The sequence below is a fragment of the Microcebus murinus genome, chromosome X, assembly GCF_040939455.1.
Source record: "Microcebus murinus isolate Inina chromosome X, M.murinus_Inina_mat1.0, whole genome shotgun sequence".
Lineage (NCBI taxonomy): Eukaryota > Metazoa > Chordata > Mammalia > Primates > Cheirogaleidae > Microcebus > Microcebus murinus.
In genome coordinates this window covers 40,889,159-40,910,741 of record NC_134136.1, presented here as the reverse complement: position 1 = coordinate 40,910,741, position 21,583 = coordinate 40,889,159, and positions in this window count along the sequence as shown.

Sequence of the window (21,583 nt, the reverse complement as noted above, 5' to 3'; positions counted from 1 at the left end):
ATACTGTCATATAAAAAATTTTATAATATTAGCCTTAAATTGTTAATATATCTGGAATCTATTTTTATGTACAATGCAATATGGGAGTATAATTTCATATTTTTCTATTGCAAAGCTCATGCTTTCCCCACCGAACTGGAATGCTGATTCCATTGTACATTAACTTCTCAGTAAATTATACCACAATAACAAACCCCAAATCTTGGTGGCTTACACAGGTTATTTCTTGCTCATATTACATGTTGACAGCATGCCAGCACTAAGGCTCATCTACATTTCTTTTTTTTTTTTTTTAATTTTAGGATTCAGACTGAAAGAGCAATCCTTATTTGGGATATGACATTTTTTGGCAGAAGGAAAAGAATTGTCAAACCACGCAATGAAATTTCTGTCATTATAGTTACATAGTTAAAGTTTCTGTCAGGTTTGATGTATGTCACCTCTGCTCACCTTTTACTGGCCAAAGCAAGCCAGGCCAAGCCCAATATCAATGGCAGGATATGGGAAGAGGAGGGAGGTGTGCACTCCTCTTACATGAAAGCACTGCAAGTTATGGGGTCATGAATGCAAATATATAATCCTCTTATAGGGAGGGGAGCAATTTGGGAGAATAAAAATATAGTTTACTAAAACATGTGTATGAATCTTTTTCTGGGCAATCTATTCTGTTCCTACAGTCAGGTTGTCTATCCCTGTGGAAATACCACACTATTTTAAATTAGTATAGTTTCATAAATATTATTGATATCTGGTAAGGCAAGGCTTTTCACATTGACCTTTTTCTTTCTTCAAGGTTTTATTTTTTTAATTTTTTCAAATTATATATATTGAACTGACAATTAGATTATTTTATTTGCTTATAGAATAAAATGTAGAATCTAGAAGAAAATATGATATGCATACAGAAAATGTGTTTAGGTTTCTTATGACTTTGGACATAGGTGATGTCAGTTGATCACTGAATTAGGCATTCCTATACATTAACCAACCCACTGGCCCAGGTTGACCAGTGTTACTCACAGAGGCCACACATATTACACCTGAAAATGTGATTCATGTTTGGGCCCTGAGACCATGTTTCCATCTTAGGCCTCTGCTCTGAAAACATGGCCTTTGTTTCCTTTTTGATCTAATCCATTAAAAAAAAATTCTTATGGGTCCATAATAGGGGTATATATTGATGGAATACATGTGAGTTTTTGATATAGGTATACAATGTATAATGATCTATTCAGGTAGTTGGGGTATCTATCACCTCAAGCAGTTATCATTTCTTTGTTTTAGGAATGCTCCAATTCCATACTTTTTGTTATTATAAAATATGCAATAAGTTATTGTTGACTGTAGTCCCGTTATACTATCAAATACTAGATCTTATTAATTCTATCTAATTGTATTTTTGCACCCATTAACTATTGCCACTTTATTCCTCCCTCCCAACTACCTTTCCCAGCCTGTGGTAATCATTACCTTAATCTCTATCCTCATGAGTTCTCAAAATATTGGAGTACACAAACTCAAACCCCCACTGCTGCTATTGTTTTCTACCATTTTAGTTTCATCTTTCATTTTAATTGAAAAATGCTATTTTTCATTCAGTAGTGATTTAAATTTACTGAAATATCATCGTCTGTGACTTGCCATTGTTTCTTGCATCTCACACCTTTGTTTTCACTTCTCTCTTCGTTGAAATACATCCTTTAGAGCAGGCGTCCTCAAACTACGGCCCATGGGCCACATGCAGCCCTCCAAGGACATTTATCCGGCCAGGTGTTTTTGCCACTGCTGCCTGTCCTGCTTAGCAGCCGACTTGTCCCGGCCCCACAGTGCGCATGTGTGGAATGTGTGCTGCACTCTCCAACGGCCCTCCAATGGTCTGAGGGACAATGAACTGGCCCCCTGTTTAAAAAGTTTGAGGACCCCTGCTTTAGAGTATCCTTCTATAAGTTTTGCATGGTCATGCATCTTAATTTTTCTATCTTTGAAAATGTCTTTATTTTTGTTCTTAGATGGTAATTGGGCTGAATGTATTATACCATGGACCTCTGGCATCTCTTTGTACTAATGAGAAATCCAGCTGTTACATGATTATTCTTTTGTAGATCATCTGCTTCTACATATATGACAGTTAAAATTTTTCCCTGTATCCTTAATATTTAGCAGTAATATTCAGCAGTTTCATTAAGTTGCATCTATTTATAAATTTAGGTTTAATTATCTTGCTATTTAAAGTTTACTTTTGAGGGAGGACCCATGCCTTTCTTCAATTATGGAAATTGACTTCCAAATCTCTGAATGTTGTTTCTCTGCCATTTCTCCTCTTTTTTATTTTGTAAATCCTATTAGACTTATGGTGGAGCCTGTCAATCTATTTTTAATTTTTATTAATTTACCCTTCATAATTTTTATATTTTTGTGCTGCATTGTCAGTGAATTCCTAGGCCTTGTCAACTGAATTGCTAGTTCAATAATGACATTTTTTCATTTCAAAGATTTCTAGGGAAGGGGTTAAGATGGCTGACCAGAGACACCAGCTGCCAGAGCATCTCGGTAAGAAGGAAAAGTTTTAGATGAAAGAGAACAAAATAACAAACATAGATCAGGTGTAATTCTGAGGGAAGGGTGCCAGAACCTATAGGAGACTCAACGGGAAGAAGTTGCAAAGCAGAACAAGAAGTAGAAAAATATCAGCAGAGATCAACCCCTGAGAGGTTTGGAGTTCAGTGAAAAGGGTAGGTGGAACAGTTTATTTCTCCCTCCCTCACATCTCTGACAGTCAGGGGATTCCTGAGCTGCTGGAGAGACTTTCTGCCCACATGAGCCCAAAAGCTGCTGCCAACAGTGAACTGGGAGCTTCTCTTGAACAAAGCACCAGGCTCCCAGCCCCACTGGGGTGCTTCCCGTCACCACAGACCTGAGCCAGGATGGCAGGTGTCATATTGCTTCTCTACACACTGTTTGCCTTTGTCCTCCCCAGGGGGCTTCAACTCCTCCAGTTTCATTTTGTTTATTCCCACACAAATATTTCCCAACTCCAGCCCAGACTATGGGAGCCACAGGGGTTCAGTGGGTCTTGAGGTATCTGCGTGACTCCAGAGCCTGGACATTCTGAATGGGCTGCCTCCCAGAGAGAGGGACATAGACAACCACAGTGCTAGCTTTCCTCCATCCAGACTCTTTTTCTCCCTTTTTTTCTCCCCAACCTGTGGCTGGTAAGAGAGATGATTGAGCCAACACACCAAGGCTTCCACGGAGAGTGAGGCTCAAACATTTCCTCTTTAGGTCCTGCAGAACACTGAGCAATGCCCGGAATAAACACCCTGCTCAGTGGCCCATCTTGGCACTGTTTGTCTGGTGGCTCCATCAGAGGAGGGCAGACCCTGAAGTAGAGGGACATCAAACCTGCTTGAGCATCCCATAGGCAACTCAGGACCAGCATGCTTTTCTCTGGCATAGGCCTGTGGGCACAGGCCCACAAGCCAGATCCCATAACCTAGGTCTCAACATGTTGCTCTGGGGAATGGAGGGGAGATTTGTGAACTAATCTTGAGAGGTGCAGGAGCTCTTGTGGGCAGAACTGAGAGAAGAGTGCAGTGTAGGTCCCAGCTACAGCCTATTCATGGGGCATACCTCTCCCCACAGGAAGGATATGCTCTCAGCTCAAGCTGGGACAGGGAACCTTCAAGTCTGCAGCACAATCACTGGGGGGGAGGTCAGCTAACTTGAGCTCCTGCCTGCTGGCAGACACTAGGAGGTAGACCATGGAGCAGGGAAGGAGGAAGAAGAGCAAAACCTGCTTCTGATAGCCATGTTGTGAATCTCAGACAGTCCTGCCTCCACAAGTAAACCTTCAGGTTGGGTGGGGCAACTTTAGCCCCTCCCTAGTGGCTTTACCTAGGAGCTGGGGGCAGATTTTTGACCTCTGCTAAAGCAGCTACCTTTCCAGCTTTTGTGGAGCCTGAGGGCAAGCTCATACACCCACCCCACCCAGCCTCATTCCCCCAGTCACCTCTGCTGTGGCAGAGAATAAGAACTCACCTGGAAGTTCCATGCCCTATCCACCACCTGGGGCATCCAAGTGCTTCTCCTGAGGGACTAGAGCTGGTCACAAGTCCCCAAAGCAATATTGCATCTGGTACCTTCTGGCAAGTGCCATCTATTGACAGGGAGGTCAATTTGCAAAGCCTTTTACAGCATTTCCTAACTCAACATATAGGTTATGGTTGATTCTCACCCACAAGTACAAACTACTGTCTCAAAGATTAAACTGGGCATGCCAATACAATTCACACTGTTAAGAAGACCACATGGCAGGGGAAAGAGAAAGGATTTCAAAGACCTCAATGCTCTCTCATCAAAGAGAGACAGGGAATCTGCCCAATCACCTAGCTCACAACTACTACAGTCTACAAACAACTAGGAACTGATAAAACCACCACACTAAGGATATTTATAACCAAGGCATCCATCCAGAACATAGATCACCATCAAAGCACCCATAAGCACAGCCAAAGGTTCTTACCCAACATATGCTACAAACACACCCTTATGAATGAGGGTAGGGGGAAAAGTCCCATCTAAACAAAATAAAATCCAAAAATAAAAAGCAGCATCTGTTCTAGATGAGAAGGAATCATCAAAAGAAGTCCAGAAGTATGAAAAATAAGAGCTAAAGGACACTCCCAAAAGGGAACACCAGCTCTCTAGCAATGGATACTAACCAAAATGAAAATATTGAAATGACAGATAAAGAATTCCAAATATGGATTGTAAAGGAAGCTCAATGAAATCCAAGAGTGAATGGAAAACCAATTCAAAGAAACAAACAAAAAAAAAACAATTCAGGAAATGAATGAAAAATTAATTAAAGAGATCAACATATTAAAGAAAAAAAATTGCTGGAAAACAAAAATTCATTTAAGCAAATACAAAACACAGTGGAAAGTTTTAAGAATAGACTAGACCAGGCAGAAGAAATAATATCAGAGCTGGAAGACAACTCTTTTGAATTAATTCAGTCAGTCTAAAGAAAAGAGAATTAGGAAGAATAAACAAAGCCTATGAAAAATATGAAATTATGTAAAATGGCCAAGCATAATAATCATAGGTATCCCTGAGGAGGAGGAAGAAGAAAATGCACAAGGGCTGGAAAACCAACTTGAGGGAATAATTGAAGAAAATTTCCCTGGCCTTGCTAGAGATTTAAACATCCAGGAATGAAAAGCTGAATGCACACCTGGGAGATTAATCACAGACAGGCAGTCACCAACCAAGGAATATATTCATCAGACTGGTCAAAGTCAACACAAAGGAGGAATTCCCACAAGCTACAAGGCAAAAACATCAAGTAACTAACAAAGGAAAACTCATCAGGCTAACCTCAGATTTCTCAACTGAGACCTTACAAGCTAGAAGGGATTGGGGCCCTATTGTCAGTATTGTTAAACAGAACAACTTCCAGCCTAGAATTTTGTATCTTGCAAAACTAAGTTTCATATATGAAGGAGAAATAAAGACTTTTCCAGATAAGCAATCACTGAGGGAATTTGTCAACACTAGACCTGCCCTACAAGAAACACTTATGACTGCATTATACATAGATCAGTACAATAGTCACCCACCAGCATAAAATCACCCAAAAGCTAAAGCTTAGAGCTCATATAAAACAACAGTATAAGAGGTAAAACAAAGCAATAAGGTTCCCCCAACAAGATAAACAGAACAGCACCCCACATGTAAATTCTATCAATCAATGTGAATGGTTTGAATCCCCCACTCAAGAGACATAGGCTGTCTGAATGGATAAAAAAATATAAGTCAAGTATCTGCTGTCTCCAGCAAACACATCTAACCCACAAGGACACATACAGACTCGAAGTGATGGAAAAAAATATTCCATGCAAATGGAAGCCAAAAGAAGGCAGGTGTATAGCCATTCTTATATTAGACAAAATAGACTTTAAATCAATCATCATAAAAAAATACAAAATGGTCATTATATAATGGTAAATGAAACAATTCAACAAGAAGACCCAACAATCAAAAATATTTATGCACCTAACACAGGAGTTCCTAGATTCATCAAGCAAACACTACTAGGTCTAAGCAAAGAGATAAACAGCAACATCATAAATGCCAGGGACATAAACACCCCACTGATGAAATGGGACAGATCATTCAAGCAGAAAAGAAAGAAAGAAATACTAGACTCAAATAGGACTCTAGAACAAATGGGCCTAACAAACATTTACAGAACATTCTACCCAAAACTAATGATTCTCATCAGCACATGGAACGTTCTCAAAGGTTGATCATATTTTAGTCAACAAAACATGGCTCAACAAATTTAAAAAAATAAAAATCATACCACGTATCTTCTTAGACCAGAGTGGAAAAAAACTAGAAATCAACTCCAGGAGAAACACTCAATTCTACACAAATTCATGGAAATTAAACAACAAGCAACTGTATGATTATTGGATTGATAATGAAATTAAGATGAAAATCAAAATATTTCTCAACCTGAATGATGAAGGGGACATAATTATTAAAATCTATGATATTCAGCAGAAGCAGTCCTAAAGGGAAAATTCATAGCCTTAAAATGCTTTCATTAAAAAGACAGAAAGATCATAAACTAACAATCTAATAACATGTCTCAAGGAACAAGAAAAGGAAGAGCAAACCAAACCCAAAGCCAGCAGAAGAAAAGAAATAACTAAGGTCAAAGCAGAACTAAATGAAATCCAAAATAAGAAAATTATACAAAAGATCAAAGAAACAAAAAGTTGGTTCTTTGAAATGATAAACAAAATTGACCGACTTCTTTCTAGATTAATCAGGAACAGAAGAGAAAGGACCCACATAACTTCCAAAAATGAAAAAGGAAATATTATAACTGATGCCACAGAAATACAAAATATCATCTGTGAATAGCATAAAAACCTCCATGTACATAAACGCAAAAACATAGAGAAAATAGACAAATTTCTGGAAACATACAACCTCCCAAGACAGATCAGGAAGAAATATTAATAGAATTCCTGAACAAATGAATAATGAGCAACAAGATTCAAGCAGCAATAAAAAATCTTCCAAAAAAAAAACCCTGGACTAGATGGATTCAGGGCTGAATTTTACTAGACCTACAAAGAAGAGTTGGGACTCATACTGCAGAATTTATTCCACAACACTGAGAAAGACAGATTTCTCCCCATCTCATTCTATGACGCCAGCATCACCTTGATACCAAAGCCAGGAAAGGACACGACAAAAAAAGAAAGATATAGACCAATATTCCCTGCAAATATAGATTCCATAATCCTCAATAAAGTATCATAAAACTGAATTCAATAGACCATCATAAAAATAATCCACTATGACCAAGTAGGTTTCATCTCAGGGATCCAACCATGGTTTAACATATGTAAATAAAAAAAAATCTGATTCACCACATAAACAAAGCAAAAACAAAGATCATATGATCATCTAAATAGATGCCCAAAAAGCATTAAATAAAATTCAGCATATTTTTGATAAAAACCTTCAATAAACTAGGCATAGATAGAACATATCTCAAAATTATAAAAGCCATATATAGCAAACCTACAGCCAGCATCATACTGAATGGGGAAAAGTTTAAAGCATTCCCATTAATAACTGGAACAAGACAAGGATGCCCACTGTCACCACTTCTATTCAACATAGTGTTGGAAATCCTAGCCAGAGCAATCAGGAAAGAAAAAGAAATTAAATGTATCCAAATTGGGGAAGAGGAGGTGAAACTATTGCTTTTTGCTGGTGAAATGATTTTATATCTAGAAAACCACAGCAATACCAACAAGAGACTTCTGGAATTGATAAATAAATTCTGCAAATTTTCAGGTTACAAAAATCAATGTACACAAATCAGTAGCATTTCTATACACCAATAATAGTCAACCTGAGAGTCCAATCATAGACTCAATATCATTCATAATTGCTACAAAGAAAATAAGACACCTAGGAATATACTTAACCATAGAGGTGAAAGATCTCTATAAAGAGAACTACAAAACACTGAGGAAAGAAATCACACATGACACAAACAAATGGAAAATTGTATCAGGCTCATGGATTGGTAGAATAAAAATTATTAAAATGTCCCTACTATCCAAAATGATTTACAGGTGCAATGTAATCCTCATCAAAATGCCAACATCATATTTCATGAATCTGGAAAAAAATAATTCTACACTTCATTTGGAACCACAAAAGGGCCTGAATAGCCAAAGCAATGTTAAGCAAAAAGAACAAACACTGAGGCATCACACTACCAGACTTCAAACTATACTACAAGGCTATAGTAACCAAAGAAGCATTGTATCGGCATAAAAATAGGGACATATACCAACGGAACAGAAGACATAAAACCATCCACATACAGCCAACTGATTTTTGACAAAGCATACAACAATATGCACTGGGGAAAAAAAATCCCTGTTCAATCAATGGTGCTGGGAAAATTGGATAAGCACATGCAGAAAAATGAAATAGGATCTGTATCTCTTACCACTCACCAAAATTTATTCAAGATGGACAAAAGACTTAAATGTAAGGCACGAAACCATAATAACTCTAGAAGAAAATGCTGGAAAAACTCTTCTAGATATCAACCTAGGCAAAGAATTTATGAAGAAGATACCAATGGCAATCACAGCAATAGCAAAAATAAATAAATGAAACTTGATTGAATTAAAAAGCTTCTGCACAGCCAAATGACTAACAGGACAATTAGACAATCTAAAAAATGGAAGAAAATATTTCTAAGTTATACACCCAATAAAGGACTACTAACCACAATCTACAAAAAACTCCAGCAAATCAGCAAGAAAAAATCAAACCACCCCATTAGTGGGCAAATTGGGCAAAACACATGAACAGAAGCTTCTTAAAAGAAGATAGACAAATGGCCAATAAACATGAAAAGATGCTCAACATCACTAATCATCAGGGAATTGCAAATTAAAACCACAATGATATATCACTGTATCCCAGTCAGAATGGCTTTTATCAAGAAATTCAAAACAATAGATGCCGGTTTGGATGCAGAGAAAATGGAACACTTATAAACTGTTGGTGGGACTATAAATTAATACAACCTCTATGGAAAACAGTATGGAGATTCTTCAAATAACTAAAAGTCCACCTACAATTTGATCCAACAATCCCTCTACAGGGTACTTTCCCAAAGGAAAATAAGTCATTTTATCAAAAAGACACCTGCACTCAAATGTTTACAACAGTACAATTCACAATTGTAAATATGTGGAATCAACCCAAATGCCCATCAGTTCATGGGTACTAACAAAAGGTGGTATATGTATGCCATGGAATACTACTCAACCATGAAGAAGGATGTCTTAATGCCTTTTACAACAATTTGGATGGAACTGGAGACCATAATCCTAAATGAAGTGTCCAAAGAATGGAAAAGCAAACACCATATGTACTCACTATTAAATTGGAACTAACTGATGAGTGCATATGTGCATAGGAGGAGGGAAAACTCAATGAAAATCAAGCAAGGGGTGGGGTAATGAGGTGGAGGAAATGGGCAAAAATCTACCTAATGGGTATAATGAACACTATCCAGGTGACAGGCACACTTTTAACCCTGACTCAAGCACTACAAACGTGATCTATGTAACCAAAAACATTCGGACCCCTGTAATTCATTGAAATTTTAAACAAACAGATTTCTAACAGGGTACTTTTTATCTAATTTATGTTTCATTCTACCTATCTTGCATATATATTTTATAATTTTCTTTATGGATATTATTCCTTTATCTTTCTGTGGATCCTAACTATACTTAATTTAAATATTTAATTATTTTTATTTTCATTTTATATGAAATAAATGTATCCTCTAACTGTAGTTATTTGGGCTACTATTCCTAGCATTGTTTTTGCCATGTGTGATTTTGTGATTCATTGTAAGTAGGATATTTCTCTGTTTCTCTCTCTTTTACCCTTTACCCTCCCCATACCTAATAATTTTGTACTTTCTTCTACTTAGGAGCTTCTGTAAAATACCGGGTCTTATACAGGTAGCTTGCAACCCTGTTGACATTATATACGAGACATCAGAGACCCATTCTGTTATAGTGTTAGCTTCCTTCACATCATAAACAGGATATAGATGCTTTAGCATATTCATAGTTATTTGAACTCCAATTTGCTTCCTGGATACCCAATATCCAAGTCACAGGGGAATATCAAGATAAATAAGAATATTACATCAACTGAACTGGATTTTTTTTATTTCAGCATATTATGGGGGTGCAAATTTTAAGGTTACATATAATGCCCTTGCCTCCTCTCCCCCCTCAAGTCTGAGCTTCAAGTGTGACCAGTGCACATCTCAAGAATGTGCACATCTCAAGAATGACCAGACGCCTGTAATCTCAGCACTTTGGGATGCCAAGGTAGGAGGATAGCTTAAAGCAAGAAGTTTAAGAACAGCCTGAGCAATATCCAAAGATACCCTGTCTGTATCAAAAATTTTTAAAAATTAGCCCAGCATGGTGGTGCGCGCCTATACTCCCAACTACTTGAGAGGCCAAGATGGAAGGATCACTTGAGTCCAGGTTACAGTGAGCTATGATCAGATCACTACATTCCAGTTGGGGTGACAGAGCAAAACCCTGTCTCTAAAAGAAAAAGAAAAAGAAAGAAAAGAATGACCAGAAAATCTGTGAGATCTACCTGGAATATCATATAAAGAACAGGAAAGAACTATTCAACAAACTGGGGTTGTAGGGGCAGTGCTACATATGAAAAGAGGAATTCTTTTCCCATCTGATGTTTTCTTCCATGTAATAGGAGATAAATCAAAAGAAAACCCCTGAGGTCTTCTCACCCTCCTCACTTATTCTACTTCTGGGGTTAGGTGTCATGACTTATGTAATTGGTGAATCTAGGATAAGGAATGAGACATCTATCACTCACCCTCTGCTACTCCTTTTTAACTTGGGGTCCTGCTGCCACTATGAAGTACATATTCTGGTCAGCTTTGTGCAGTAAGTTTTATACATGGCCAGATTTTCCATATGAGGTGGCCTGAGGTTTTCCAATGCTGCCTGTAACTGGGAGGATAATTTTGTCTAATTCTGGAATATGGCATAAGAAAAGCTTCTTGCCCAAGGATATAAGCTACATTATCCAATATTAGTTTTACCAGTTATAGAGATAATTTTTTAAATCTCTATCTTATTTGTAGCTATAAATATTTTAATGAATTCCAAATTTAGGTGGGGAAAATTGACGTATCCTCATAACCACAATAGGGAGAATGAACAAAATTGTTTTCTGCTTATAATTTATGCAGTTCAGCTTTTCCAATAAATAAGTTATATTACAAAAATTTTCTTTACATATATGTCTCACCAAAGTCCCATCCCAATCTTTCTTTTCTCCCCTCACACAAATTACTCTCATCATCTTTTTCTCTGTTCACTTTTCCTTGCTCTATTCCTGCCCTATCTTTCACCCTCTGGATCATTTACCTTTTTCCTTGTATCTCTTTGATTTTTACATAAACTAATTTATCCTATTTAGGTTTCTTCAACTCTATTCTCCATCCATTTCACGGATTTAAACAGTAGGGGACCAATAGCTATATAAACATAAAGGATTCCCCCTTTAAAAATAGCTAAAAAGTGGGAGAAAATATCCAGAATTATATATCTGAAAAGGGATTAATATCCAGAATATATAAAGAACAAATCAACAGCAAGAAGAGCAATCCAATTCAAAAATGATCAGGCATTTCTTCAATGAAAATAGAGACACTGAATAGACATTTTTCCAAAGAAGATATACAAATGACCAAAGAGCATATGGCAAAATTCTCAACATTAGTCATTACAGAAATGAAAAATAAAAACTACTATGAGATACCACTTCATACCCATGAGGATGGCTGTCATAAAAAAAAATAAAAACAAAAAAACAGAAAATAACAAGTGTGGGTAAAGGATATGGAGAAATTGTAACCTTGGTCCATTGCTCATCAGAATATAAAATGGTGTAGAAAACACTTTGATGGTTTCCCAATTAAACACAGAATTACCATATGATCTAGCAATGACACTCCTAGGAATATTTCCAAAATAATTGAAAGCAAGGAATAAAACAGATACTTGTGTATCAATGATCATAGCAGCACTATTTACAATAGCCAAAGGGTAGAAACAACCCAATTGTCTATCAACAGATGAATGGATAAACAAAATGTGGTATACACATATAATGAAGTATTACTCAACTATTAAAAGGGATGATTCTAATACATACTACAATATGGATAAACTTTTAAAACATTATGTTAGGTGAAATAAGCCAGACATAGAGGATAAATATAACTCCACTTATATGAAATATCTAAGCTAGGAAAAATCATAAAGACAGAAAAGAGGTTACCAAGGAAAGGGCGAAGGGAGAATGGGAGTTATAACTTAATGAGCATAGAGTTTTTATTTGGGATAGTGAAAAAGTTCTGAAAATGAATAGTGATGGTTGTATACCATTGTGAATATATAATATTTAATGACACTGAATTGTATATTAAAATGGTTAAAATCAAAAATGTTGTATTAAATCACAATAAAAAACTAAAAAATAGATAAAGCAGAAAGGCTGTGGATAATAATACTTTAATATGTTTATTGTTTTCAAACACGTCACTGTCACATAGATGTGTAAACTTGGGCAGACCACTTTATTCTCTGAATTTCACCTTCATCATCTGTTAAATTGAGATCATATTGCACTGCCAGCTCCATATGGTTTGTTTGAAGCTCAATTGCAACCTAATGTTTCTAAAGTGCCTAATAGTAAGTACTTGGAGTACTTAGCCTTTTATGTTTTATGACAAGCATGTGATGTACATGTAGTTTTGCTATCACTAATGAAACTGGCATTAATGAAGATGCCTGTGAAAACACATCTTCTGGGAAAGGGATTTTTGTTATATAATTATGGCCTAGCCTGTATAATTACTTTAATCATCAAGTCCCTTTAACTTAGTTGGATGTCTCAAGGGCATCATAAATTTAACATGTCCTAAACAACTTCTTTAACATTTCTCCTAAACACATTCCTCACCCAAATCTTCCACATCACAGCAAATAACACCACTATCTTCCCAGTTGCTCAAAATAGAGACACCTCCCCGCTTCTCCTCCTGCCCACCCACACTGATTCCACTACCAAATGCAGTTTATTCCATTTCCGAAGTGTATTTCCAACCTGCCTTTTCTTCATTCCCACTGACACTGTTACCACCTGGGCTGCAGCAAAAGCCTCTGAATTGGTCTCCCTACTTCCTCTCTGAACTCTCTATTCCATTCTACATAAAGTAACCAGAATGACCCTCAATATATAAATTGAATTATGTAGGCCAGTCATAGTGGCTCACACCTGTAATCCTAGCACTCTGGGAGGCTGAGGTGGGAGAATTGCTTGAGGTCAGGAGTTCAATACCAGACTGAGCAAGAGTGAGACCCCCATCTTTATTAAAAAAAGAAAAAATATTCGGGCGTGGTGGTGCACACCTGGAGTCCCAGCTACTTGGGAGGCTGAGGCAGGTGGATCACTTGAGCCCAGGAGTTAGAGGTTGCTGTGAGCTAGGCTGAAGCCACGACACTCTAGCCCAGGTGACAGAGTGAGACACTGTCTCAAAAAAAAACACATGTAACCCTGTTTTAAACTCTTAAATGGTTTCTAATTAACTTTAAATAAAATGCATTTTTTAATGTAGCTTTGCAAGACCCTGCATGATCTAGCTTTTGCCTGCAGTGCAGCCTCATCATTGGCTTCTCTTCCATCACATACTTGGCACTTGCTACACTTGTCTTCATTTCTCGAACGTGCCAAGCCCTTTTCCCCCTACAGCCCTTGCACATACCATGGCTCTGCCTGAAACATTGTCACCCCAGTCTTCATCTGGTTTCAGCTCACTTCCTCAGGGTGACCTACCATGACCTGTATGTAAAGTAGTTCCTTGATATTACTCTAATAGTACCTGCACACTGATTTATGCACTTGTTTCTTGCTAGGTTCTTATACCACAATGTAATCTCTATGAAAACAAAAATCATAACTATTTTGTTCAACACCATATCTGTAGCACCACCATCGTGCCTGGTACATGGTAGGCATTCAATAATTATTGTTTAAATTTTTCAATAATCAAAGTAAGCAGTAACAACTTGGTACATGTTAATATCTATGGGTTTCATGAACAAATATAATTGTGTCTATTGATTTCTCACACATAAAACAATTACACGAATGTGACAATACATTCTCATTTCAATCTGTTAGAGGGTATTACTCAAATATTTTAATTTCACCACAAACCATAACCATTTTATATTCACATAAAAACAACTAAGCATTTTGTGAGGATTTTGTGGGTGAGCCATCAACTTAAATGTTCTTGTCATCCTGGTATGTGCAGCTTGGAAATAATCCAATCAAAATCAGGCTGAATCATTCCCAATGAGATCATTAAAAAGGTTGACGCCTATGATGGTCTGGTTATATCTTATCATCTATAAATTTTAACTTTAAACAACAATAGTACTGTCTCTAACCTAATCCTACATTTGTATCCAAATGCATACATGTACACATATACACACAAACACACAACACGTGCGTGCATGCACACAGGTTTACATCTGCATCCACAGCCTTACTTTTAAAAAAATAGAATTTTTTACGCTTTACAATTACAACTCTGGCATTAAAATTACAGAAGGCATATTGGGGGCAGAGGTCATGCTCAGCAGTGACATCTAGAGATCTGAGAAACGGGGGGTTGGCATAGATGAATTTTAGAGGGGATTTCTGAGGCACCCATTTTATGACATTTCTTAATGCACCTCTGGCTAAGTGTCTGTTGTTTAAATCATGAATTTCACTATCTGATGCTGTGTAAGCTCTTTACCCTGATAAAACTGACAGCAGAAAGCTACCTAGCCAAGTTAATTAGGTTTTTCATTAACTTTTTAGCTCTGGTATCACTTTACTTTCAATATGATGAAAAGTGTTTTGAAGTAACACATTTAAGTAAGGATCGTACAAACTTAATTTGGGAGGCTACAGATATCCTTTAGCTGACTTTCATTAGATTGGGCTGCAATCAGTCAAAGGAGAAGGGACAGTTAGAATAGGATATGTTCTCCAATTGAAAGTAGTTTAAAATGTGCTATCAAGGCGATTCAGTGGTTGATTTGGTTTATATAATTTAATTAAAAGGCAACAAACTTTTAGTACTCATCCTTTCATATTAACACTCTTGTGCTTGAAAGCTTCTCACACAAAATCACATCATCTTAATATAATTACCAGCTCGCGATGAAAAAAAAAGAAAGCATGGCCTAAAGTAAGCTAAGGCCATATAATGTTAGCTCAAGAAGGGCCTTTGGCTGTTACTTAGTCTAAGTGTTTTCAAAGACATTAACAAAGAAACTCTGTCCTCAAATATTGTTTGAAAAGGAAGCCTTAAATGTAAAATAGATGATAATGAAAGCTAACACCTGAATAGTGTTGGCTATATGCCAGACATTTTTCTAAATCTTGCATGTGTATTAATTCATTTAATCTTCTCAAAAACTCTGATATCAGCATCCTTATTTTACAGATAAGGAAAAAACACAAGAGGGTTAATAAAATGCTAGTAAGTGGTAAATCGAGGATTCAAAGGCTGACAGGCTGAGAGTCGCCTCCTGAGTTCATTAACCACCATTGCCTGTCTAGGGTAAAGGAGAGCTATTTAAGTTAGGAGGGGATGAACATAGTTCCTGTTTTAATGCATTCTAGAGGGACTTTGCGAAAACATCCAAACACCTCCCCTCCCCTGGAACTCCTTACCCAGCAATATACTGGCTGGCTGCGATAATAACATGATCAACACCAAACATTAAAGGCCATAATGTATTGATACACCATCTGAGACTCCCAGAAAAGTAAGGGCTTCACCAGCCAGAGGTTGGTAGTGACAGGGTAATCAGAGAAGTGGAGGTATTATGTAAGGAAAGAATGTATGTGCTAATTAGAGAAGAACTACATTTCTAATGAGTCATCAGTCTATCAGTTGATTGATTGAATTTGAACCCTAAATAGCACTCGAAAGTGCCACCAAAAGGGAAGTTTGTATTATGAAATTTATCACACCATGCCATAAGGACAACTTTTCAACCTAACACTCATGAGGTATCTGGGGTATTAGCTAAGGAGAAAGAAACTAGGAAAAGGTGAGTCAAGGCTCCTGGTTAAGCATCCCCAGGAGAAAGGAGTTTCACACAAGCAGACATCACATCTAGTGGGGCCTTCTCATTATAGCCACCTACCTGCATTCACATACTTTTTTTTTCCCCTCCAAAGAAATAGTAAGTTCCTTTACAGATGATGAGATCCTGTCATCCAGAGAGGAAAAGCTGCTTGTTTACATTTAAGTTAAAATTAAACCTGGGGATATTACTCCCAAATGTAGGCATAATTTGTTGTTTTTCTGTTGTTAACTTGAAAATACCTTCTGAAAGAAACTGAGAACATGGAAAGGTTCACACAGTTGGTATTATTTTACTTTAATGAGTTTTTTTTTTTCCATACCAGTGATTTCCATTTGTTTGAACTATAGTTTTGTCCATATCTACTGATGTAAATGGCAATATTTGGATTACTTCTGGTAGACTTGAAATAAAACCTCACTTACAAAAGAGACACCATTATTGGAGAACTATAGCAATTATCTCTCTTACCACTGATTAACTGATCTCATTTACACTGTTACTGGATTTTTAGAAAATAAAGCAAAATTAATTTTTAAAATGTGTCAAATTAGCAAGAGCACTTTCAGATAAAAGTCATTCCAGTCTTACTGAAGGAGATATTTGCTTATTGCAAAATTATTTTTAAAAAGAAAAATCAAGGAAAGAGAATACTTGATTTCTTTACTATCTGAAAAGTAAGAAACTGATGGCCTAGTTTTATCATTTCTCCGTTTAGACTATCAGGGTGAGCCCAAAATCTCAGTGTAATTTTGTGGGTTAGAAATATTGTATCTATAGTATCCATCTCAGAACTGCCAGTAAATTTCTTACATGTATTTTTGTTTTAATTTGCATTTTCATGATTATTAATGAGCTTGGGCATTTTTTATTATGTTTTATACCATCTGTAACATTTGTAGATCCCTATTTTGTGAAGTTATGCATATTTTGAAATTTTATTTTGAATTTTTGATTTAAAAAAATTTGCAGAAATAGTACAGAGTTCTCATATATTCCCCAAATCTTTATTAACCATCAAAAATGCATATTCATCCCATTAGCTGTTGTCAGCACAGGCGCTACAGACTCCAGTCACCATGGGTCATCAGATTTATTCTGGCAGGAGCAAGATAGGACTATATTTATTTGACGAACATGACCCAATGGAAATGGTTCTCCCTGTCAGTTTGCAGATAATTTGGCAACCTGGACAGTTGTAGTAAAAGGCCTTCAACTGGAATTACAGCAGGAACTTAAGTAGAAGATGGATACAAGCCAGCTATAAATAGTTTCTGACCCCAACGTTAGTCCCATGTATGGGAATTCCTTCTTGAAATTCAAACTACATTCCATGGACTTAACCCTTTCTAAAGTGATTATTTTTATGCCCTACCATAAGATCTAAAATATACCCATCCCCCATTATTATTTTTGAAAATGGAAAGACATCTTATATTTTATAATGAGCATTTACTTTGTGCCAGGTGGTTCTTTACATACATTATCTCATTCATTCCATGGTTAGGAATTGGAGAGTCAGGATTTCATCCTAGGCAGTCCATGTCCAGAGCCCATGCTTAACATTAATCATGACAGGGCCTCTTAGTAACTTCTTCAATTAATTCATCTATTCACAGATATTCTGATTCTAAATTCAGGACCAAAGCACACTGCTTTGTCTAAAGGAATTATATTCTTAGGATTTTCATGGAGTAATTATTAAATAATATTTTGATGTTTCCATAGTTTGGATGGGGGATTTTTTTTTCATGTGGTTCAAAATACATTGGAGAAATCTATCTGTTGACACTGCCACAGTTCACTCTTTTCTCCTGCTACTGCCCCTATCCATTGCTTATTTATTTTTGCAGTGTTTCTTTACATAATAGAAATAAATACCCTCATTTCACCTCCTTTTTACAAAAAAGATGAAATATTATAAACACTGCACTGACTCTTGTCTTTTTCACATGACAAGGTATGTTGGAGATCTTTCAGTATCAAGTACATAGAATGTGTCCACATTCTTTTTTACAGCTGCTTTGTATATGTGCCATAATTTACATAAATCCCTCTGTTGAAGGACATTGATTGGTTTCATCTTTTGCTATTATTACAAATGATGTTATAATGGGTAATCTGGTATATACCTTTATGAAAGAACTTTAGACTAATTTTGGATGACACCTCCATGTTTTGCAATATAAATAAACCTTAGGAAGTACTTCAAAATAGGCAAAATATGCAAGCTCTAAAGTTACCATACCACCTCCCCACCTGACACCACCATAGCAACCCTTTCCTCTGAGCCTTGTTCTCAGGGAAGAGTTATCTAATAGTTTCATAGACTCTAAGATGCTAAAAAGGTATTTTACTTGCTTATGTTTGAAAATGGTAATGTTTTGTTCCAAAGAGATGATTACTGAAAATGTAATTTCAGGTAACTTTATAAAAGGCGAGAAAAGGTGATTTGGATAATATGTGGGACTTTCCTACTATCTTTCTAATTATGTCTAGACAAAAACCCACTCCACTCTAATTACAGAATAGTTTCCCAATATTTGCTGGTCCAAGATTTGTTTATGTTGTAAGAACTCAATGATTTCACAGTTTTTGAAATCACTTTAACATAGATGGATCCTGGGTTTTGTCTTCAAGAGATCATAAGCATTTACAAACAGGGCCACAAGTGATTGCTCTGTTCCAATTTTATCAGTAAGATTCCATTCCTTGAAACCTATAGTTCTTTCTTTTTTTCTCTTTTTTGATATTTGTTTGATTTTTTCAGTTTGGGATGAGATTTGGTGACATGGGAGGGAACAAAAGAAGGGAAAACAAAATAGTTTAAAGAGTTTAAATTTTGTTAACATTCTTCTTTTTCTTTAGGCCCTTTGGGTCCTACCAGGTATTTTCCTGACAGCTAGATATAACAAGCTTAGGCTGGTGTTTCAAGACCACCACCACAGTAATGAAGCACATGAATTTGAGTGCTTACTGTCTGGATTTGAGCTCTAGCACCATCACTGACTATCTGATCTTGAACAAAGTATAATAGGAAATGGCCTGAAAAAAAAATAGCAGAAATATTTTCTGTCTCTTTAAAACTTCCCCCACTCTTTTAGAGAACTTAAACCTGCATGCCCGCCTAAGGCCAGTGGTTGGGAGGACCAGGAAGGCGGCCTTTTGTTATTTCATCCCATGCAGGCCCCAGCCTCCCAGGTGGCCCTGGGTGGGTTTTGTCTTTGGCAGAGATTGGACAATTCGAATACTTAATCACAATAGCCTAGAACTGAGGGGCCCTCCCTTTAAAAGCTCTGTATTTCTGCCCATGTTCAGGAAATTTGGATTTTGAGATGAGAAGGTCTACCATTTTCTTCCTTTGCCAGCAAAGTAATAAACTTCTTTTTCCTTCTCGAAACACTTGTTCTCATTCTTCTGATGTAGCCTCAAGGACAAGTGCCAATTTTTTGGTAACAAAAGCACTCTTGTGCCCTTATTTTCTCATATTTACAGAATAAATTTACTGACAACCTAATGGGGTTGTTGTGCAGGTAAAGTGATATGATATATGGAAAATACTTAGTGCAGATTATGAGCTCAATAAATGTTAACCATTATATTTTATTACATCTTCACAAGACTGTGAAGTCCTTGAAGGAAAGCAGGAATGATAAATTTATTTCTGTATTCCCACTCCCTAGCCAAGTACTGTGCACATAATAAGCGATCAATTAATGTTGATGAAATGTATGAATAAAGAAAGAAATAAGTGAACTAAAGGACACCAAGTCCTCCCTCAGGTAAGTGGATGTCTTGGTTGGTATACCACCCATTACTCTGATGAACTAGAAAAAAGGAGATAAATATTTAGGTAGAGCTATCCTTAGAAAGCACCATTCTTTTGCTCCTATTTGGCCAAAAAATATGATAATTGATGGCCAGACAATATATGAAGTCATGACTTCATGTAAGTTTGTTATTTTAAAAACAAGTTGCTGATTCATAAAGATGTAGATATACAGATATATGTGTATACATACTCATACACTTGTTCTTCATCTTTGTAAAACTTTTTATATAAATATATTTGAAAATTTATGAAGAAAAATGCCTTTATCAGATTCTGTGTCAAGTCACGATTTTCAGTTCAGAAAGTACAGTCATTATAAGGATCATACTTAATTGTTACCCTGTCAACTTTTCCTCTCTCCTCCATGGAATTCTGATGATTTAGTTTTAAAATCCTATTGTATACATGTCTTTTAACATAAGCCACTTCAAATTAATTTTAGTAGGAGGTGGATATAATTATTAGATGATAACTAGATAGTTAAAAAGACATAAGATAGATGATAGAATAGACAGGTAGATAGATATATGTGATAGACAAATAGGTAATTATTACAATGCCTACCACAGATGGTTGAATAATTAATACTAAAAAGGTAAGCAACTGGTACTTTATTTACCCTTGTATGGAGTTAAATTTAAAAAGTCAAGGGTGTTCATTGTTCCCTAGAAATAGAGCATCAGAAACAGCTTTAATCTTCTAAAATCAAATGCCTGCTTGACATTTCCACTTGGATGGTTCACAGACATCAAAAATTTAACATCCTCTATATAAATCTCTTGATTGTACCCTATCTCATCCTAGTCTTCTTCATCTAAGTAAATGGCATCACATTTCTCCTTCAAGCTAGAAACCTAAAAGTTATTAATTCCACCCTGTCTCCTACTTCTACATGCAATCAGTTAATAAGACCTATTATTTTACCATCAAAATATATCTTGAGCCATCAATTTCTCTCCATCTCCATCAACATTGCTCACATCTAGGCCACTATCATTTCACTCTGTCATAGACAATATCCCTGTCTCCAGTCTTGTTTTGCCTCCAATTCATTCTAGTCACAGAAACAAAAATTATCTTCCTAAAACATAAATCAATTCACATCACTCCCTTGATTTAAATCCTTCAGTGGTTCCCCATGGCACTTAGAGTCAAGGTCAAACTCTTTACTAAGGCTTAGAATTCTCTGCAGCGTGTGGCCCCTGACAACTTTCCAAACTCATTTCCTGCCTTTGTCCCCTTGATCACTCTATTCTTGCCACTTTCATGACATTTACTCAAGTACTTATCCATGTATTTAGAAATAATCCTGCTTATACTGCTATTGATTGATGATTGACTTTTAAATATTACCTATCAATATCCTCTTGTACAGATGAGGGATCAGTTTTCTTAAACTCCTTTCACT